Consider the following 23,434-nt stretch of genomic DNA (forward strand, 5'->3'; position numbering starts at 1 on the left):
GTGTGTGTGTGTCTCTGTGTGTGTGTGTTTCTGACTGTAACAGAGGGTACCAAAGTACTAACATGCCTTGGAAGTTTAATCTGTGGTAATATAAAATCTGAGGTGCTGTAAACTTGATGAATCAAAGGAAGAAGGCAAACAGTGAACGGGATTATGAGTGTCTCCAGGAACGACTGGTCCGTAGTGGCACTGCCAGCTCTGTGCTAAGCCTGATATTCAGACCATCTCCTTGAACCCTCAGAGAAGCCTGAGGAGGCCAATGTGATCATTTCTCCCATTTCACAGTGGAAGGAACTGAGGCTCGACGTCTCACGGTGCGGCTGGAGACACAGCAAAGGACTGAATGTGAGAGCATTTTTGAATGTTGGGGGGGGGTTGGGTTGGATCCCTAGCAGCCTATCATCCCCTGAGCACCACAGCAGAACTGACCCAAGAACAGGGCTGGGAGAAAGCCCTGAGCACTGTGGGTGAGTCCTCCCATTCCCCCCCCCCAAAACAACAGGATCTCACAGGGATCTACGTAGATTCGGCTCCAGCACATTTATATGCAGTCCCTGCTGTCCACTCCAGCCTGGAGAGGAGGGAACAGAGGATCCCAGGAGGGGTTCTGGGGGGCAGGGACAGGGCGAGTCACATTCTCTGTCCCCATAGGAAAATGCACACTGGTGGGTTGTTGGGGGCTCAGGGCAGCTTTGTAGGGGATGCCCGGGGGATGGATAGTGGACAGACAGGGGCAGGAAGCAGCAGGACCTTCCTTAGCTTGCAAAGCCATGTTCTCTCAGTGGGCCTGACCTCGCCTCCTCCTCCATGAGGCTCCTCCTCCCTCAGGCTAGCATGTGACTGGCTCCTGTGCCACCAGAATCGGGCTTGATAAAATAACTCTTGCCCTTGTCACCGGTAGCAAAGCATCCACCTGGTGGGTGTTCCCTGAATCCCACCCCTCTTTCTCTCCAATGGACTTGCTCTTGTCACGCATGCCTGTGCCTTGCTACTGGGCCCCCTCACCCCGAGACTCGGGCTTCTGCTACGAAGCCAGACCCTCCCCCGACCCAGTGCTGTGGTTCTAGACACAGTTCCTGTGTCTTGCTGTGCAGTGAGCATCCTTGGGGCAGTGGGGCCAGAGCAGGTAGACACGCGTTCCCTGCACCTGCCACTGTGTTTTCAGGCTAACGAGGCCCATTGAGCCCTCAGTGTAGCCCTGTCTGGGATGGGAGACGAACACACACCTTGTGCTCAATTCTAGTAGAGGCCCTTTCTCTCTCACCTTTGGCCAAGTGCCTCCTGACCTAGAAGGCCCCCTAGGGAACCCCCGCCCTACTCCCTACCTCTCTGCTTGACTCGGTTTTCTCCGTGGGATGAAGGCTCTCTACCATGCAACGGACCATACTTCCATCATTCATTCCCTCTGCTGACTGCACTCATTGCTGGTGTGTATGTGTGACAGGCCTTTCCATGTCATTGTCCCACCCAACTATTGTGGGTCTTCAAAGCAGACACCGAAATCAGAGTCCTTGAAGGAGACTTTCTGCTGCCAGGGATCTTGCCAGGGAAGCTGGACAGGCAGGGACTTCAGTCCCCGAGTGGACGGAATTGGTGGACACAGCCGCAGCTGGCCCAGGTCAGTTGGACGGCAGCCCTCTCACACTCATGCAAATTCGTCCCCACAGAGACCTTCACACCCCTCTCGCCTTCGAAGCCTGTGGACCCCCCTGTCAGGGGCCTGCGAGGCTCCAGTGGGTTGGCTAAGCAGGACGGGCGACTCCACATCTAACCCCTGACAAGAGGAAGTGTCTGAAGAGTGTGTCCAAAAGAGACGGGGCACTTGGTGTGAACGGATCCCCACAGCCCGCTGACGGTGTCTGGAGATCAGGGGTCTGAGAGAAACCCAGAAATCCTGTTTTTCTACACGTATCCCCAAGGGTGCTGAGGGATGTGGCACACACACACACACACACACACACACACACACACACACGCACACGCACACGCACACGCGAACACACACGCACACACACACGCACACGCACACGCACACACACACGCACACGCACACGCACACACACGACTCTTCTATGGAAATGGAGGATAACGGGGAGCAGCCCTGGGGGCCCCCAGCCCTGTCAGGCAGCCCCAGTTCCTCGGGTCCTGAGCAGCCCGGAACCTGGTTGAACCCCTCGCCCAGTTGGCTGAAAACTGCCCCCAGATCTTCTGAGAACGGCTCCAAGCAACCCTCGTGTCCCCAAGAAGATAAAAAGAGATGGGGGTGCAGAGGAAACAGGGAGACTCTGCTCCGGGGGGCTCCATGGCTCTAGCCCCACTCGGCTGCTTCTATCTCCCTCCATGCCCCCCAAGCAGACCTTTAACTCTCCGCTCAGAGCCTGTTCCGAGCCAGCCTGCAATTCCCCTCTCTGAAGATGCCTCAATTACGTCCCGGGGAAAACCTGGCACCGTTTGAGAGGCTCCGAGCAGCAGCCTTCAATGTATTCAGACTAATGAGCGTGTATACATTTGGCGAATGCTAATTCACAGGAGCCGGTGACGGCGGAGCGAGGAACACAGCCACTGTCACTGCGGGCGAACAAAGGGACGGGGCGGGATGAGTGACAGCAGCGATTTCCTTTAACCTCACTAAGAGGAGGCTGGGTGACAGGTGAGGGGACAGACGCGGAATTCGGCAGCTCAAGAGAATCTGTGTAGGATCAAGAAGGGACACTTGACTGGATACCAACTTAATCAGTCCACGCGAGAGGGAGAGCCGGGGAGGCAGGTGGCTGCGGGGCCCCAGGAGGGGTTGGCAGGGCCGCTGATCACAGAGCCGGGGGCTCCGAGGGGGAGCGGATGGATGTCTCCAGCCATTATCTGGGCGCCTCCCTCCCTCCAGCCTATTGTGAGTGTCACGGGCATGGGGCACGAGGCTTAACTACCCCCCAGCACACCTCTGACACGACTGTCGCCTCCCCTGGAGGGGACACCACTCAGGATCCTCTTGAAGGGAATGAAAATCCAAAACCAAGGCCCATCAGTATACACCTGGGCTTCGGAAGTGCCCTACCGGGTCAGAGTTCTGTGAATCAATGCCTCTGGCACCGGGGAAAAGGTCCAGGGAGGCAGGAAGATCTGGGGGGACCTGGAGTGAGCCTCGTGGGGGACGGGCAGAGAGGTAGCAGAGTGGGTAAGCTGCTTTCCTCGCATACAGCTCATTCAGGTTTGATCCCTGGCACCCAATATGGTCCCCAGAATCAGCCCGGAGTGAGCACTGAGCACAGAACCAGGCGTAAGCCATGAGCACTGCTGGGTGTGGCCCAAAAGAGAGAGAAAGAAGTGAACTGTGTCGCCTCCTTCCCCCTCCATGGTCTGAGCTAATGCCAAGGAACCTCGAATGCCTGGATCTTGTTTTTTTAAATTTTTTATTAGTGAATCACCATGAGGTACAGTTCCAGACTTACAACTTCTCGCGCTTGTGTTTCAGTCACACAATGCTCGAGTACCCATCCCTCCACCAGTGCCCATTCTCCACCACCAATGATCCCAGTATGCCTCCCACCCCCCACCCCATCCTCCCCCCACCCCACCCCTCCCACCCCAACCCCACCTCTCCCACCCCAACCCCACCTCTGTAGCAGGGCATCGAATGCCTGGATCTCGTTGGCATTACCTTCTCATACCCCTGTACCATTCTTGTCCAGGCGGGGCCCCAGGGGCCCCTAAATGCTCCCTCCTTACCGCTCAGCCTAGTCTCTCCCTTGCCTTCTTAAGCAAGTCAGGCCTGAGGACGAGTTTTAGCCCATTTGCTGTAAGCTGACTTGGTCCCTCAAAGCCCCCACCTGATGCTCTCCCCTTGGCTGTGACGGTGCGTCAGCTTCCCGAGGGCACAGTGTCACTTCCTGAATCACTAAGACCTAGGTCCTCTGTGGGGGGCTCGAGACTCATGGACCCCCTCTCTCTGTGTGCCCAGGAAAAGGCCACAGGAAGGGCCCCCTGGACTCCACAGGAAGGGCTGGACTCTGGACTCCGCAGGAAGGGGCCTCTGAAACCCACCAGAGAAACCGTATCCCAAACTTGTCTCGCTCACACTCTGCCCTTAGACTCGGCTGCCAGGACTGTAGGGATCAGCCCCAGACTGGGTGTTGGTTCAGAGTGGCCCCACCTAGCCAAGCACTCCTCCCCAAATGAGCCCCAGGCTTCAGGCCTTAGGTCTGAGGTTCCTTTCCTTGTGTTCTCCACACGAGGGTCAAGAGATCTCCAATTCGGGGAAGGTGTCTGTGCTCAGTACCTCCTTGGCGTTTGGGGAGTTCTCCTCTGCCTTGAAATGTACACATCTGGTTTTGTCCAATTTTACCCCGATGCCGATCTCTACATTTATAGAGGTCACAGTGTCTGATGTAGATGTTTCCGTTCATGGAAATTCATTTAGTCTCTGTTTCAAATCTCCTTCGCTGCCTTTAGAATATAGACTGTTTGATGAAAAGGGTAGAGAAATTGCTTGTATGTATATTGGTTTGCATGTATATATAAATATATGTTTATATTCATGTTTATATGCATATATATGGGTGAGTGGGTGTGGATGGATAAAATGATGAATGAGTGGGTGGGTAGTAGGATGGATGGACATCCACGTGCAGGCATGCATGAGTATGCGTGGGTAGGTCAATAATTATTTAGGTGGATGAGTGAATGGACGATGGACGGATGGGCAGGAAGAAGGATAGATGCATGCATGGGTGGATGGATGATGGATGGATGCACGGATGCATGAAAAGAGGGGTGATGGATGTGCAGAGAGGGAGAGATGGATGAATGAAAGCCTATTTCCTTCCCTAGTCAGGAGTTTCCAGAGCACAAGGACAGCAGAGGGATGAATTGGGGGCGACAGACTTGTACCTTTGTAGTAATCTCTGCTCCCCTTCTCGAATCTCCATCCTATGCGTGTTCCTTATTACCCATGCAACTGGCTGGTGGATCTTCACAGCACCAGTCGAATTCTCCTATAACCAGTGAGATCACCAGAATCATTCCTGTAACATCACCCCATCGCACAGGGCTAATCTAACTTCCCGGAGACAGTACCGGGATAGGTTAATGACTTGCCTGCTCACCCTGGATTGGATCCCTGGCACCATACAGACCCCAAAGCAAAACCCGATAGAGCCCTGGAGACCCTTCAGCACCTCCAGGGTGGCCCTGGTGGTCCCTCACCACAGGATCTGACCCTTACAGCCTCCTTACCTCCAGCACTGGGCCACAAAACTGCCTGGCCAAGTATGGCTACGACTAACCCTGGTCCCTGAGGGTCCTGGCACAGAGGGTCCGAAAAGAAAGGTCAATTGTGGAGTAGACATACTGACATGACACCATCTCCTCTCATCTTTACATGTCAGTTGATATCAATCTCATGTGAGGGCTGAAAACCAAGAGGTTCAGTCACGTGAGGGCAAAGTCAAGATTCCAGTCACATCTTTGCAGCCCTCGTCTAAAATCAGAAGATGAGTGAACAGCCCCGCTGCCCAGGGCCTTCTTGGAAGATGGACGCCCCACGCTATCTGGAATTGCACCTGCATTTTCTACAAGAAGAAATAGGCTGAGAGACATATTTCTCTTTGAAATAATTTTACTGGGGGAGATTTCCAACTGTGCTGAAAGCTGACCTCTTGGACAAACATACTGTCATAAAAATGTGCTATTTGCTACGAGTGCATTGGGAGTTTTAAATCATCAAACTAAAGTACCCCAGGCTCTGACAGTAAAATTTTCATTCAAAGAAGGACTCAGCTTCACAACATAATAAATTATATATGACTGGGACATATAAAACATTTAAAGATATACAGAATCTCTCTGCATTTGTGCTCAGTGGAAGAGTTCAGCTCGCAAAGTACTTTTTTATGTCAATCCTGCCTATTCATAAGAAGAAAAGATGCCCCCCAGCCCCCCCTAAAATAAAAAGCCACAAAACAAGGTGTCTCTCTCGCTCACACACATAATAAAGTCCTGCTTTTATGTTTCATTTCTCTTCCCTCCACGTCTGCGTGGGGATGAAATGGTGCCACAGGAGCTACCGGGGAGACAGAGGCAGAGCCTTTGGTGACCTCTAAATCCAGGATAATTAAGCATCCACATAAACTAAAATTAAACAAAAACGCGTACCAGACAATCTGAAGGAGAGGGGGTGGCACCATCCTAGTCATGCAAGATGAAACTGGGAAGGGGTGCGGGGAGGAGGCGGGGGGGGGGGAGAAAGATAGATGCAACATGAATGTTTAAACAAATAAAATCCCAAGGACTTGCACCACTGTTTGAAGGGTGCTCAGTTCAGAGAAACACATGGTCCTATCATGGAAGAAAGGCCTTCCTGGGCACAGAGTGACAAGCACTGCTCTGGCACTCGGGAGCTGCCAGATTAGAGACTCAGAGGAGATGCCAGCGTGCAAGAGTGTGTAAGACAGAAATTGTAATGATGCTGTGCAGCAAATTGTGCCCCGCCCCCAAACCACCGCCTTAGGACAGCAAGTCTTATGCCCTGACTTATAAGTCTTAGACCCTAGGACACTCTGGTCCCCTACAACTTGGTTGCGCTAGACTGGCCTGGCTGAGGGCTGTGCCTTGGGGACACTGGGCCTCTGAACTGTGTTCAGGTGGCGGGTAGGACTCCAGCCCCCACGGAGGATTTCTTCCCTCCCTTTGGAGCTCTTCCAGCCATTCTCTGCTCATGGCTCGCCTCCCAGGAAGACCACAGGAACTAGTCCTGACTTGAGATTTGGACTCAGACTGTGCACTTTTCTCTTGCCACCACAGTCCAGGGGGCTTAGCCCACCCCACTGCCAGCTCGGGGTGGGGAATGCCACCTGGGTGGGTGGCTTTGAAAGTCACAAGGGCAAAGGCAGGAGTATGAAATTCAAATGCAGGGAGATGATCAAGACTTGCACATCACCATTTAATCTACCGCTCCCGGATTGTATCTCAGGCCTGGTCTTAACTTGCTGGAAAGTGTGAGATAAACATTTCTCTCTCCCGGTCCAGCAGATCAAAGCAGAGACCCAGATCGGCAAGAGAAGCCACGCCCTGGAATGAGACACACGAGGCCCCTCCCAGACCTGCGGAGTCCAAGCCAAACCTCAGGGAGTTCAAGAAACTTCTCTGCTGCTGCAGCCTCACCTGGATCCCCCCTCCCCCTCTCCTTCCTCCTATCACCCCGTGTCCAGAAAGCAGAGCAGCGGTGGGACCGAGTCAATGGTGAGAACTAGGAGAAATGATTCCCTGAAAAGGAGAGTTAAAAGCTTCCCAAGTATGCAGACAGATTCATTCATGCGCCTTTCGCCTCTTGCCAAGCCCACATTCCAGAGGAGGTATTTAGTTAATCACCGTTTGTGCAGGAACTTGATCCAAACCCTCAGGTCTCTTCATTAGGATTTTGTCTATTTTTGTTTTCTGAAATCCCATCAGCTTGACTCCCAGACCTGCCCTGCCCTGCCAGGTGAAAGTCCCTGTCCTCCTGCTGAGCGGGACCTGGAGGGCCGTCCCTCAACTTCAATGCCCAGAAGTGCAACCACTGTGAAACCGGGTGTGTGCCAGCAAGGTGGGGAACAGTGGGCACCTGGGAGGGACAGGGCATGTCCAGCCGGAGAGGTTGGGCCTGAATGTCTGAGCCTGGCTCTGATACCCACCGCCTTGGACCACGAGATGCTCAGTGTGTGTCTGATATCGTTCTGTGTGATGCCATGCTACACAACACCGTATATCGGTGTCATCGTATTGGTGCTTACAGTACCACACCATGTCATACTATCCCACACCTGAAAGTATGTCTGCACGCCAATAATAAAAATACAAGTAACATTAATACAAAGCTGCATTATAATTGATCACGAACAACGGGATGACAGTGATACAGTGATACAGAGTTTACATGCATGTTTATATGAATAATATATTTTGATTTCATAGATCACATAGCTAAACATCCTATAAACGATCATGATGATAAAATTATTTCATGCTATATTATAAATACATGAATTATATATGGCACTACTTTGCATGTTACAAATAGAGACACATTGCAAGGCTAGAGGTGATCACGCATTATGAATGGTTAGCGTATGATTACACAGTGAATAATATCACCTGGTCTAATAGATATGTCACCGGCCTTCCCTGCTACAGAAGCATATCACTGTGCTGTGAGGCTGAGATCATCCTGCACAGCCTTCCTTCTGGACCTGAGGCTCTCACCGTCTTTCTTCCAAGTGCCGGATACGTGATTCCCAGCCCAAACAGCGTTGACAGTAAAATATGCTGTTCCAGGAAAGACCCATCTCCAAGGTCCCTGCTGCAGGCCGAGAGATTTACACAATCTCTGGGGTCTGTGTTACCACCCTGCTGGAATCTCTGTGGCTCAAAATCCTGTCTCCTGTGGGGTCTGGGAGAATGGTTTCCACAGCACCCGCAATGCAGCTACCCCCGCTCCCACACCCAACCCATACCCGGACCAAAGCAGGTGTCTTAGGGGCATGGAGGGCCCCTGGGCACTGGGCTCTGACCCGAGTGCAGGGCAGGGTCGTGTTCCCTATTCACCCGTGGTGGGAGCCCCCTAAGCTGTTTGGGGTGCCCCTCCCCTGGATGGGGCAGAGAGGGGTGTGCGGGCTGGAGAGCCAAGCTCCATCTCTCCTTGCTGAGGAGAGACCCTGGGGATGCAGGGAGGTGCAGGCTGCTCTGACAGTGGCAGCAGGACCCACGCGGCCACTCTGGGAGTGTGGACAATCTGCTGAGCATCTGCTTGCTGCCTTGACACTTGAAGCAGGACAAGGCGCCCTGTAGGTCGGAGGGGAGCCCCCCCTCACTCCCGCCCACTCTCAGACCCGCTGCCCCCAGCTCTCCCGATCTGCAACTCCACCAGCATAACCCGCGCAACCCGACTCTACCCACCGTCCCTTCCCCAGACACTGGGTGCCCGCCGTCTCCCAACCCCCCAAACAGTGGTCTTCTGGAAGCTTCTCCAGAGCCTTGGGCATGCCTGCCTTTCAGCAGGATGGGCAGGAGACATCCTGCGGGCCTCCCCGGGCAGTAGTGGTTTCCAGCCACTGGTCAGCAACCCGCACCGGCTCACAGCGGGAGGAAGACTGGAAGCCACTGGTCCTGGCCCTGTTGTGACTGGCCAGGGTGCAGGAAAGGTGTCCGCCTGCAGTAGAGAGAGGTGAAATTCCAGCTGCCAGCGCACTGGGCCAGCTGAGGGACACTGCAGGGCGGTGGAGGGGCAAGTGTGTTCTTTGCAGCTGTGCCTGGAGGAGACAGTCACCAGCGCCTCCGGGCTCCTGAGGCTGAGAGGATCTCACGGGAACTCTCAGGAGAGATGTCGCTGCCCAGCCTCCCTGGCCTGGTCTCTGGTGTCAGAGACCACTGGGTCTCACAGCGTCGTCAGTCCGAGATTCCCACTGGGCAAAGGATCCAAGAAGCTCTGTTCCACACGCCAGCTCGGCCATGTGGGACAGGGCTCACACCTCAGGGCCCTCTTGAGTCTCCCGTCCATGACGATTCCGGGGAGAAGGCTCCGAGAGCCTTGACTCAGGGTCTCTCTCTGGCCACTTGAGCATCACCCTTGGAAGCAGTCCGGTCTATCAGAGACTCTGAAAATCAAGTACCAAAGTAGGTAAGTGGAAGGATGAGCCTGGATGCGCCACTGACCTGACCTCAGGATCCCCTTCAAGGTCTTCCCCTACCCAGGTCTGCATGAATACCTGTCATCCAGCTCTAAGGACCAAATTGATTCTCACCTTCTTCAGGAAGTCTTCCTGAATACAATGCCCCTTTCTTCCCATTCTTCCCTCAAATTAATTAAGAATAAACTTTAAAGGGGCTGGAGTGATAGCACAGTGGGTAGGAGATTTGCCTTGCATGTGGCCAACCTGGGTTTGATACCCAGCATCCCATATGGCCCCCTGAGCACCACCAGGAGTAATTCCTGAGTGCAGAGCCAGGAGTAACCCCTGCGCATCACCAGGTGTGACCCAAAAAGAAAAACAGAAGAAGAAACTGTGACAGTCTAGGTCTTCTTCCTCTTCTTCTTCATCATCATCATCATCTTCTTCTTCTTCTTCTTCTTCTTCTTCTTCTTCTTCTTCTTCTTCTTCTTCTTCTCCTCTCTCCTCCTCCTCCTCCTCCTCCTCCTCTTCCTCCTCCTCCTCCTCCTCTTCCTCCTCCTCCTCCTCCTCCTCCTCCTCCTCTTCTTCTTCTTCTTCTTCTTCTTCTTCTTCTTCTTCTTCTTCTTCTTCTTCTTCTTCTTCTTCTTCTTCTTCTTCTTCTTCTTCTTCTTCTTCTTCTTCTTCTTCTTCTTCTTCTTCTTCTTCTTCTTCTTCTTCTTCTTCTTCTTCTTCTTCTTCTTCTTCTTCTTTCTCCTCCACCTCCTTCTTCTCTTTCTCTTCCTAATCCTCTTCCTCCTCCTCCTCTTCCCTGCTTCTGCTTCTGCTTATTTTGTGGGGTGGTATTGTTGGGTCATCCCCGTTGCTCAGGACTTACTTGTGGTTCTGTGCTCAGGGACCATTCCAGGTGGTGCATGGGAGACTGTAATTGGTGTCTGGGGCCTACCCGAGTCTGCTGCATGCAAGACAAGCTTCACCAGACTGCCCCACCTCTCCATCCATATCCAGACTTTTTGGTCTCCACTCTTCAGGATCCCATAATTTGCCGGTGATTGGCTGTATCTTACACACACCTGTTCCTCCTTCCTTCCCGAGCGCAGGCTATTTAAAGCCAGACTCCTAGGTGCTGGGGCAAACACTCAGCTCCCGCTGGCTCTTTTACAATCTCATTTGAAAGAACACAAGCGAGGAACTAATCACCTTTCAAGCCTAGGCTGCTATTTTTAGACAAGTGTGGCTACTCAACTTAATTTTACGTTTGACATGTTTGAATTGTTAAAAACTCATGCTAAGCTCTCCAGCTTGAATATTAAATTTTTGTGAAACCAAGCTCTAAGTTTAAGAGGCTCTGACAAACTAGGGTACAAGAAAATGCAGACAGAAGGTGGCCAGTCCCCAAATGGAAAAATACTTTAGGAACAGAGGCCCTAAGTTTGCATCTTGCAGTAAAATCACTAGAATGGGAGGAGAGAAAGATGCATGGTAACTTACTTGAATTTTCCATCTATACACACTTTAGAGTTATTTTTTAGGTCGCACCCAGCAGTGGTCAGGGCTTACTCCTGCTCTGCACCCAGGCACTACTCCTGGCGGGGTTCCAGGGAACACATGTGGTGCCGGGATTCAAACCTATCTTGGCCATGTGGAAGGAAGACACTCACTGTACCGTATCTCTGGCCTTAGAACCGTTTTGTGTTTGTTTGGGCCACATCGGACATAGTCCTGGCTCTGTGATCAGGGATCACTCCGGATGTGAGGTGGTGTTTGGGTGCTAAGGTCAGTACTGTATCCACAGTGCTATCTCTCCGCACTGTATATATTTGCAATCAATATTGATGCATGTGACTAACTGTCAATGGCAGCCACCCCCCAAAGGTCACGGCTTCCTAGAAGAAAAATGTTCCAGAGAACGGTATGTTTCTCTGAGTTCAAACCTTGGATATGTTTGCATACCCAAAATTACATGAGGTCCCATTCGCTCCACGCCTTCTTCAGATTGTTCTCATATACGTCTATGGAATGTGGCCATTTGGTCAATCCTGCTGGCCAGCCACAGGGCCTGGGCTTGGAAGGCATTAACCCCGGGGCCTCGTTCTACCCCCGTCTACTTGGTGTATCCCCTCCCCTCTTGTTCAAATGAGCACCACCACCCCTCCTAACAGGACAGGGGACACTTATAAATGGGGACATTTGGAAGGCAGTATCACCAACACTGTATCCCAGGGCAGGCGTCCTCACATGAGGGACTAGGTCTACTCCAGGGGTATTCTTGAGAGTTCTTTGGTAAGAAGGGGAATGTTGCAAAGAATGCCAACCCACATGCTTAACTCTCACTCAGGAGAAAAGCCTTAACCAAAAAAGTGTGTGCCAAGGGTCAGGAGGATTGCTCCATGGTTGGCAGCCTGCCTCATGAGCGGGGGGAGAAGGCAGCTGGGATAGAGAGGGGATCACTAAGCCAATGATGGTTGGAGGACTCACTGGGGATGGGAGATGTGTGCTGATATTAAATAAAGGACCAAACATGATAATCTCTCAGTATCTGTATTGGAAACCATAATGTCCAAAAGTAGAGAGAGAGTATGAGGGAAATTGTCTCCCATGGAGGCAGGGGGAGGGTGGGAAAGTGGGGGTATACTGGGGACAATGGTGGTGGGGAATGTGCACTGGTGGAGGGATGGGTGTTGGATCATTTACAGTCATAATAACTCAAACATGAAAGCTTTGTAGCTGTATTTCATGGTGATTCAATAAAATAATAAAATAAATATATATTTATAGCAATCAATCATCACAAAAAAAGTGTGTGCACCTGTGTGTGTTCCTATACACATATGTGTGTTTATGTGAGTGCATGAACCTATGTGCTGTACATGCCTTGTATCTGTCGCAGTGCCTGGGTGCCTATAGTCTGTGTAGGTGCATATATGTGTGTGCGTGCATTTCATGTGACACATGTTAAGGAAATTACAGGTGAAGGCAGGTCATCCCAGCCTTTACTGTACCCAAGTCACATCCTTCAGGCTGACCCCCAGCCGTCAGCTCCTTGGGTCAATATTCAATAGCGCCCTTCGGTGCTGAGGGAAGCCAAGATTCTGAGAGCAATGGAAGAGGGTGTTGGTCATAAGACTCCTCCGCCTGGAGCACCCTGATATATCGGGGGCCCACGCAAGAGCACAAGAAGGGACTTCAGGACACTTCAGCCCTCTGCTGGATCCCCTGCCTGTTCCGCTGCCCCTTGCCACGTGGGCCCCTTGCACGGTGTTTTCCACCTGGCCCTGAGAGACCAGTGAACCAAGCCTGGGACTGGTGCTGCCCTCGAGTAGAATGAAGCTGAGGGCTGGGGTCAGCGTGGAACTCTGGGCGCTTGGGTGGGAAAAGTGGGCTCTGGCAGGGCAGGAGTCTGTGGCCCCAGGAAGCTCTCACCTTGGGGGGATGGTTGGGCCGGAGGAGGGTCCAGGAGGAGCCTTTAGGGCTCAGGACCCAATACTGAGCCCCAGAGGTGTCCACTCCAGTCCCCAGCTGAGATACATGTGTAAATATTGACCGAATTAAGGGATGAATGAAGGGATCACCATGATACCCCGAGGCCTCAGAATGACTAAACATGGGACAAAAAACGTTTCCCAGTATCTGTTCTTAGACAGGAACCCTGATGCTCAGAGAAGCTGGGAGGTTTGCCCCAGGCCGTGGAATAACTGAAGTGCTTCAACCAAGTCATTTCTTCTCTCTTTTTTTTTTATAATTTTATTAAGTCATCAGTTTAGTTGCAAACATTCACTATTCCAACACCAATCCCACCACCACTGCACCTTCCCACCACCGTTATCTCCGATTTTCCCAACCACCCCTCTAAGCTTGCCCCCGTAGCAGACCCTCCAAAGTTTATTTTATAGTGCTTGTTATCAATCATTGGCTAACAGAATGATCAAAAGTTATTTCCTTAGGAAAGAAGTTCGTGAATACTGTTGAATCTCACCATGGAGCCATTAAGCCCTTGTATAGGAGATCACGAAGAATCATCCAAGTCTTGAATCTTGCACCGGGCATCTTGTTCTTGACCTGAATACTGTTTTCCCTTCTGTTGGTTTGAATTCAGTGTGTGTTTGGGCAAATATTAATCACGGCTCCTGGTCATAGGCGGCCATCACTCTGACTAAAGGGTTGAGTGTTCTTTTAATATATATGATATATAATTATATATTATATTAATATATTATATATTATTCTATATATAGAATAATAAAGAATTATATATAATATAATTCTCTCTCTCTATATATATATAGAATCACTGTGAGATAGCTACAAAGCTTTCATGCTTGAGTTCAGTCATACAATGATTGAACACCCATCCCTCCACCAGTGTACATTTTCCACCACCAATGTCCCTAGTATTCTCTCCCCCTGCCATCCCAAATCTCCCCCTGCCTCCCTGGCCGACAGTTTCCCTCATACTCTCTCTCTACTTTTGGGCACTATGGTTTGCAATACAGACACTGAGAGGCTGTCTCATTTGGTCCTTTATCTACTGTCAGCACACATTTCCCATCCCAAACGATCCCCCTAACCATCATTGCCTTAGTGAGCCCTTCTCTCTTCCAGCTGCCTTGTCCCCCAGCTCATGAGGCAGGCAGGGGGGAGTGTTCTTATTGGATGTTGAAGTTGAAGAATAGGCAATGCCAATCTCCAAGTTGGATGACTTGGCATTAAAGAAGAAGATTAGTACTGAGATGTCTCGCCCTGTACTCTCCTTGACCATGCAAGCTATAGAGTGAGCAGAGCAGGGATATACCAGTTCATCCCCCTGAGCACCTCAGGACAGATATTTATCACCCTGCAAACTAGCCGGGTGGGCTAGTTTCTTCTTGCAGGTGGGCCCAGAATGCTGGTTCTCGCACCCATTGACGAAGGGGCATGAGGAGGCAGTTGAGATGCTGGACTGTGTGCAGAGTCCCTTCATTTATCCAATTGTACGAGAGCCAGGACGAGAGCCACAGACTAAAGCACAGCCAGAAATACTGGGGGCCGGACTCTACACCTTGGAAGCCCCCAGAATCTGAGGCTGTGAGTGTGTCACACCCATCCAAATACCAGTCACAGGCCAGATAGGCATGCTTTGATTTAACCAAGTCATTCAGTGCTATCCATATGCCAAAACCTCTGCCAGGGCAGGCGCTAAGGTGTGACCTCAGCCTGGAGGAACATCTGTGGATGGCGGCAGTGAGACGGACACTGGGGGCGGGGGACTGGTCATCCAGCGGAGAGGGCAGCAGCTGGTGTCTGGGGTGGAGGGTTCTGTCTGGGGCCCCCAGGACCCCTTTCTCAGGGATCATAAGATCTTGCAAGAGGCCAAAAAGGAAAAATTCAATAAAAGTATTGCCTTACCGAACGACCTGGTGTTATATTTCCTTCTGGCCTTTTCTTTCTGATTATGTTTTCATTGTTGTTGGTTTGGGGACTTGGGCTTCATGCAAGCATCTGTTTATTATTTTTAACTGCTCAGTAGCCCTTCGAGTGGTTTGAGACCTTGTGTGGGAGCCTGCAGATGCTAATGAAGCCTGATGCCTGCGGCTTCCCAGCCGGATCAGCTCACTCTCAGCCTTGGGCTGAGTCACCGGCCTCCGTGTGTGGGAACCTTCTCTCCAAACCCCTGGCCTGGGCGGCGTGAGAAGTCAGGGATATAGGCACAGCCTTGCTTTCTTTTATTTTTTCTTTTTAAAAAATATCTATTATTGAATCACAGTGAGATAGTTACACAATTGTTCATGAATGGGTTTCAGTTACATCATGTTCTAACACCTGTCCCTTCACCAGTGCACATTTCCTGCCACCAATGTCCCAAATTTACCTCCTTCTCCTCCCCCCACTATGACAAGGACTCTCCCTCCCCCTCTCTCTTTCTCTCTCCCTCTCTCCCTCCCTCCCTCTCTCCCTCCCTTCCTCTCTCTCTCCTTCCCTCCTTCTCTCTCTCCCCTCCCTCTGCCCCTCTCTCTCCTTCTCTCTCCCTCACTCTCTCTCTTCCCCTCTCTTCTCCTTCTCTCTCTCTCTCTCTCTCTCTCTCTCCCCTCTCTTCTTTTGGGCATTATGGTTTGCAATACAGATACTGAAAGGTTATCACGTATATCCCTTTACTTACTTCCCCAACACTCAGTTCCTATCCAAAGTCATCATTTCCAACTATTATTGTCCTGCGGGTCCCTTCTTTATCCTAGCTGCTTTCATCATATGACACAGTTGTTCCTTGTTTTCTGTTTTCTGTTTCCCCAGAGTGGACTTCTAGGTGCAGAGGACCAACCTTCTGCAGGGTCTCCCTTGCATGGGCCCTGTGCTCTGGGATCACTGTGTACTAAGCACCCCATCTGCAGAGAAGGTCTCTGCCTGTCCTTGGTCCCAGGTACACTGTCAGATGGAAAGGGGTGTGGCAATTCAGCAGAGCCCGTTGGTGGTTTGGCCTTGATTCAGGTGGCCATGTTTACTGGACGGAAGTCAGTGGTGGCTATGAATCAGAATAGTCCCTACCCTGCCCTCAGGAGGTCTGGCTGTTCAACAGTTCCAGAAGCAGCGATGAGGGGGCAGAGAAATCCAGCTCCATGAGGATATTTCCCTTCTCCCCGATGGAATCAACGTGGCAGGTCTTCACCCATGCTCTCTCTTCCTCTCTCATTGATTTTCTCCCGATAGAGGAGAAAACTCCTGTTGCTTCATATCCCCCTGAGTTCGTCATGTAAACACTTATCTCCACCTGCTTGTTGGTGAAGTGCTTCTGATCAGTGAGTTTGGTTTTTTTATTTGTCATCCCTGCCTGCTCCAGTTTCTTTCGGAGCCAAGGACACTCCCTAATTTTAGAATCAACAGGAAGTTCTGTCTAAGAAGACAGTTCTCAGAAGCCAGATTCAAAATTCTGTGCTTTGGCTGCAATGCCTCCTTTTGCTTCTCTTCTTTTCTTCTTTCTTCTTGCCTTTTCTTTCTTTCTTTCTTTCTTTCTTTCTTTCTTTCTTTCTTTCTTTCTTTCTTTCTTTCTTTCTTTCTTTCTTTCTTTCTTTCTTTCTTTCTTTCTTTCTTTCTTTCTTTCTTTCTTTCTTCCTCTCTTTCTTTCTTCCTCTCTTTCTTTCTTTCTTTCTTCCTCTCTTTCTTTCTTTCTTTCTTTCTTTCTTTCTTTCTTTCTTTCTTTCTTTCTTTCTTTCTTTCTTTCTTTCTTTCTTTCTCTCTTTCTTTCTTTCTTTCTTCCTCTCTTTCTTTCTCTCTTTCTTTCTCTCTTTCTTTCTTTCTTTCTTCCTCTCTTTCTTTCTCTCTTTCTTCCTCTCTTTCTTTCTTTCTTTCTTTCTTTCTTTCTTTCTTTCTTTCTTTCTTTCTTTCTTTCTTCCTCTCTCTTTCTTTCTTCCTCTCTTTCTTTCTTTCTTTCTTCCTCTCTTTCTTTCTTTCTTTCTTTCTTCCTCTCTTTCTTTCTTTCTTTCTTTCTTTCTTTCTTTCTTTCTTTCTTTCTTTCTTTCTTTCTTTCTTTCTTTCTTTCTTTCTCTCTTTCTTTCTTTCTTTCTTCCTCTCTTTCTTTCTCTCTTTCTTCCTCTCTTTCTTTCTTTCTTTCTTCCTCTCTTTCTTTCTCTCTTTCTTCCTCTCTTTCTTTCTTTCTTTCTTTCTTTCTTTCTTTCTTTCTTTCTTTCTTTCTTTCTTTCTTTCTTTCTTTCTTTCTTTCTTTCTTTCTTTCTTTCTTTCTTTCTTTCTTTCTTTCTTTCTTTCTTTCTTTCTTTCTTTCTTTCTTTCTTTCTTTCTTTCTTTCTCAACCTGACCATCTCCAAAGACCAGAAGAGACCATTTGTATGCGTCATGGAGAGACGGGCTCCGGAATCCATGATTTAGTCACTTCTTGGTGTGAGATGAAAAGAATCAGCAGCCAGAGGAATGGGACAGGTCAAAATAATAAGTAAATGCACACATGATTTGTTTTCCATGAGGAACAGTCTCAACATGGGAGAAGAATAAAAATGTCCTGAGGGCCATGGATAGTAATAGAAAGCTGACATGACAGGATTTTTAACTCGTGATTTATTAGCAAAACATAAGCATCAGTCTCCTTAACGCCAAAGTGGGTTTCATAATAATAAGCAGAATCAGAGCTTGGCAGTGGACTCAGAAACACGTGTGTGTGTGTGTGTGTGTGTTTCTGTACATGGTGTTTGTAATGTGTTTGTGTCCAGTGTGGAGGAATGCCTGTTGTCCGCATGTGTCTGTCTTCAAGGGCCACATATGCTGGTGTCCGTGTGAGTCTGTGTGGAGCAGCAAGGTACCTCACGCATGTTCATGGAAGGGGGATTTATTCCCTGCCTTCTTTTCCACTTATAAGAGACCAAGGAGACGCGGGCAATGACACTGCCTTGCTGAGTGTATTTATTATTAAAGGAGCGAGATTGCTTTCTGGTGTTTCTGTAAGTGAACGCTAATGCATTAAAAGTTGAAAATAAATAAAACAGGCGGACAAAAAGACAAGGCAGAATCCAGAGTGAGCAGATCGCCATCAAGCCTTGCAAAACCAGAGCATGGCCATGCAGAAGAGAAGGACAGCGGGGCGGGGTTGGAAGGAGGAGGACAACTAGCGACGAAACGAAGATTGACTCTGTAGCAGGGCGGCCGGTGGCACATGTGTGGGGCTGTTTCTCTTATAAACAGGAAAGATGGCTCAAGCCTTTACTCTACCATTGAGGCTAGAATACCCCCATATTGGTGAGCACAGACATTGGAGAAGAACCCAGGGGCCCCAGGTTTGGGATATTTGCTCCTTCCTTCAGCACCAAGTCAGAGTGAGGGAGAGAATATGGGGAAGGTTTGATAAATTGGCCGGTTTGATAAATTGGCCGATAAATTAAATAAATTGTTTATTTCTCATCATTTATATTGTATTCCATAGATGGGATCACAGCCAGGGGGTAGACGGCAGAGTGTCTGGCACGTGTGAATGAAGTTTTTGCCACAGGCAAAATAAAGCATTCAAATCTTCATGAAAGGTAAATAATCCTTTAGTATCACCGATGAGCACGTGATGAACATTTGCTCTTCGTTAAACACCTTTATTTCTGTAACTCCTGCAGCCAAAAGTGCTGTGTTGGTGGTTGTATACCTAGGCTGATAGACAGATTATAAATAACTCTCTCTCTCTCTCTCTCTCTCTCTCTCTCACACACACACACACACACACACACACACACCCACTACCACTACCACCAACACAAACACACACACATACACACACACCCCACCACCACCAACAACACACACATACACACACACCCCACCACCACCACCACCAACACACACACACACACCACCACCACCACCAACACACACACACCCCACCACCACCAACACCACACACACACCTCACCACCACCACCACCACCACCACACACACACACACACCCACCACCACCACCAACACACACACACACACAAACCCCACCACCACCACCAACACACACACACACACACACACACACACACATACATACACCACCACCACCACACACACACACACACACACACACACAGAGCAAGGTAATGTTCATAGCATCCTACGATAACAGCCTCCCCTTCTAGGAGCTAGGAAGTCACTCCTTCTCTCTACGGAGCCCAGAGCCCTGTCTGGGAAGGCAAGCCAGGCTTTGGGCTTGCTGGAATCCAGGCTTCCAACCTAGGGGTCAGTTACCCATGATGAACCGTGTGACCTAGAATATGGTCCCGCCAACTCGGACGAGCCTTGAATGGCTCCAGGACCCTGTTGGGAATGCAGACTGCCTAGCCCCGGTGTGGAGTGCTGTGCTCCCTTGCAGTGCTCACCAGCTCCCCTGTGAGCATGCTCGCGGGCTGAGCCTGGGACTTACACACGCAGGCAAAGACGTAGTGCAGACGCTGGCGTCAGCCAGTGGCTTCCCCCGTCTGCACAGTGTAGACACCGGCATTCAGACACACGGGGAGAGCAGGGCCAAACCCACGGCTGCGAGCCGCAGCCCTGGGTCTGGCTTGTGCTGGGTTCCAGGGCCGGATGCTGTGACCGTTATTCCGGAGAAAGAGCAATACATACCCAGGAACCACGTTGAGGGGGTCAGCCAGCGGGGGTGGGCGCCCGGTGACACCATTCAGGGGCTTTTGTCTGCGCCCCCCTCCTCCTTCCACAGCTGAACCCTAAAACTTCTCACTCCGGGGGGGCATCGTGCATTCCATCGGGCCCTCAAAAACTCCCAATGTGTGGGGCTGGAGCGATAGCACAGGGATCCTCAGCATCCCATGTGGTCCCCTGAGCACTGCCAGGGGCAATTCCTGCGTGCAGAGCCAGGAGTAACCCCTGAGCATCGCCAGGTGTGACCCAAAAAGCAAAATAACAAACAAACAAACAAACAAACAACCTTCCAAAGCGCCTGGAGGGGGAATGAAGCCAAAGAGGCCTGTTTGCAGGAGAAAGTCCCGCCGCTCAGTGGGGCCCCACCTGGGTGGGTCGCGTCGCACCCCCTGGCAGAGGCCCGAGTCCGTGACAGTGGCCGGCGTCCTTTGCTGTGAGCCATCCCCTGCCACGCAGCTCTGCGGACACCCCGCGTCTCTGCTGCCAGTGTGTGTCCGTTATTGCGGGGGTGTGGGGGGGAGATGGCACGGCAGCCGAGAGGGTGGCGGCAGGGTCTGGGGTGCCTGGCAGCCTTCTTCCCGCCTGGCAAGGCCGCGCCCCCGCGAGACTTCAGGTGCCATCCACCACGCACGCGTGGCCGGCGTGAGGTGGAGGAGGAAGGGTTTTAGCACCTGTGGAAACGGGGGAGCCGTGCCAGGCGGCTCTGCCCCTCCCGGGCACTCGGGCGGGAAAGGTGCAGAGCAGTGAACAGTGCCACGGGGCGCTGAGCCACCAGCCCTGCTGGGGACGGTAAGAGGCTGTGCCTTTCTGCAGGCCATTAAACCTTCCAAATGTGCTCACAGATTTGCATCTGCGCAGTCACCCCCAACCCACATAAACTTAGAGTATTCCGCTTTAGGGGCTACACCCAGAGCCGGGTGCAGGCGGTTTTTTTTCTTCCTTTGTCTTTCTTTCTTTCTTTCTTTCTTTCTTTCTTTCTTTCTTTCTTTCTTTCTTTCTTTCTTTCTTTCTTTCTTTCTTTCTTTCTTTCTTTCTTTCTTCTTTCTTTCTTCTTTCTTTCTTTCTTTCTTTCTTCCTTCCTTTCTTTCTTTCTTTCTCTCTTTCTCTCTTCCTTTCTTTCTTTCCTTCCTTCCTTTCTTTCTTTCTTTCTTTTCTTTCTTTCTTCTCCTTTCTTTCTTTCTTTCTTTCTTTCTTTCTTTCTTTCTTTCCTTCCTTCCTTCCTTCCTTCCTTCCTTCCTTCCTTCCTTCCTTCCTTCCTTCTTCTTTCTTTCTTTCTTTCTTTCTTTCTTTCTTTCTTTCTTTCTTTCTTTCTTTCTTTCTTTCTTTCTTTCTTTCTTTCTTTCTTTCTTTCTTTCTCTCTCTCTCTCTCTCTCTCCTTCCCTCCCTCCCTCCCTCCCTCCCCTCCCTCCCTCCCTCCCTCCCTCTCCTTCCTTCCTTCCTTCCTTCCTTCCTTCCTTCCTTCCTTCCTTCCTTCCTTCCTTCCTTCCCTTCCTTCCTCTTTCTCTCTTTCTTTCTTAAACTAGATGGCTAGGGGTTTCCTTATCTCTTTTTGTGTTTTTTTTTTTGCTTTTTGGGTCACACCCGGTGATGCACAGGGGTTACTCTGGCTCTGCACTCAGGAATCACTCCTGGCGGTCTCAGGGGACCATATGGGATGCTGGGAATCGAACCCGGGTCGGCCGCATGCAAGGCAAACGCCCTACCCGCTGTGCTATAGCTCCAGCCCCTCTTTTTGTGTTTTTAACTAAACTAGATGGGCGGGAAGCCCAAACAAAAATCAACCTCAAAGCCCAGAAACAAAGCAAAACTAACAAGCAAAGCGATTTATTGCCAGTGCTCCAGGAGGCTTCCCGATTCCAAACAGGCTCCTGTGGGGGCTGCCCTATGGCTCAGAGGCATCTCCTAGCTGGGGGCTGTGGAGTCCATGCCCTCCCAGCATTCCCAGGCAAATTGGGGAGTGCAGGCGTGAGGCCCAGATGCTCACACCCTGCCTTGTCGTGTGAATGGTTAAGTGCAGGTTTGCTCTGCGTGGATTTGGAGGGATCATTCCCACCCTTCCTCTTGCAGGTCAGGGTGGGAGCGGCCTGCAGTGTGTCTGGCGAGGAGTGGGCCAGACTCAGACAGGCCGGGACGGGGTGTGAGTGGGAGAGCTGGCTCACCAGTGCGTCTGCACACCCCACTTCTAGGCACACCTCAGAGAGAAGGCAGATTCTGCTCCAAATCTCCACATTGAAAACAGATGCCACCAAGGGGAGGGGGCAGGAGGTGGGGAAAGAGACCCTTTAAAAAAGGGGGAAAAAGGAACCCCGTGTATTTATAAGTTTTATTAAAATGATGCTGTAGCTTTTGGGGGTTTGACTTGTTTGTTTCCATGTGCCTGGGATAGAACAGAGCTTCACGTGCACATTGCCCCGGCCAGCACTACAGTTGGTTCTTTTGTTTGTTATCTGGGGTGGGCACACTCCGCAGTGCTCAGGGGCTGCCCCCAGAGCTGTGCTCTGCAGCCACTGCTGGTGGTCGCCAAGTACCATGAGGTGGCGGGAACTAAAACCCGGCCTTCTCCATGTGCCTGCCTGCAGAGCGCGTGCTAAGCCTGTGCACTCTCTAACTCTCTTGGAGAGTTGAAATCTCTCTAAGACTAGAGATTTCAGGCATACAATAGCGCAATGGCCAGAGGAAACTGTGCCGATTGCTGAATTAACATGACGCGGGGACAGGAAGGGAACATGAGCTGCTGGGGAAATGGTGTTGCTGCTAGTGGCCTGCGGCATTGCCCACGTGTGTAAGCGAATGCAGAGATACACACGTGTATAGTATTCACGAGCGCCAGGAGGAGAGAAGTGCCGTGAAGGGGGCGGTGCTGGGGAAGGAGATGTGTCAGCCGGGAAGATCCCGGAAAGTTCTGCAGTGGAGATGGCGGGAGGAAGAAGGGAGCTGGACGGCTGTGTGACCCTTGAGAATATCCCTGGGGAGATGCTGTGTGAACACACGACACAGTGGGCGTCTTAGGGGGGCCTGATTTGGGGTGCTTATCTCGCAGTAAATAGGTGGGCTTAGGTGAATGGTATAATGACAGGCGGAAACTGAGGAGCTGAACGGAATGAGAAACGTCCGTGAGACACAATCCTTGAGAAAGCAAGGAAGCAAAGAGGACGAGGAGTCTGTATGTGGAGCGAGCCGGGTGTTTATCCTATCCCTGGATGGGGGAGCGCCTGGCTCTGTGGACGGAGGGAGGCAACTTGGTGGGTGCTGCCTGAGAATTAGGGTGGTGAGCATTTCCGTCCTCCGCACCTGTCTGCTCCGAAGTGGAAGGCAAAGCAATCAGTAAGGGGCGAAAGCGGGCACTTAAGGAAAATGGCATCGAATACTAGAATAGGGGAAATAAAATTTTCTTGGGACATGGAGGGATTCTATTACCAAGGTGTGTTTCCTTATTGAAATGCATCCACTGAGCCCCTGTGATTACCTTTCTCCACCTCCAGTTGGCCCCTTGAAGCGAATGCGGAGAAGGTGAGTGGCTGGGTATCAGAGCAGGTAACACATTGATGGTTGGTAAGTTTGACCTAACCAGGCCACAGGACACGTATCTGGAGCATTATTCTAGGTGCTTGGGGTCTTCTTGCTAAGGGGGATGGAGATTGATATCAGTTAATCCAGTCAGCCGACTATCCCCACTGTGGGTGGGGTTCCTGCA

Source organism: Sorex araneus, chromosome 3, assembly GCF_027595985.1.
Source record: "Sorex araneus isolate mSorAra2 chromosome 3, mSorAra2.pri, whole genome shotgun sequence".
In the NCBI taxonomy this organism is placed as follows: domain Eukaryota; kingdom Metazoa; phylum Chordata; class Mammalia; order Eulipotyphla; family Soricidae; genus Sorex; species Sorex araneus.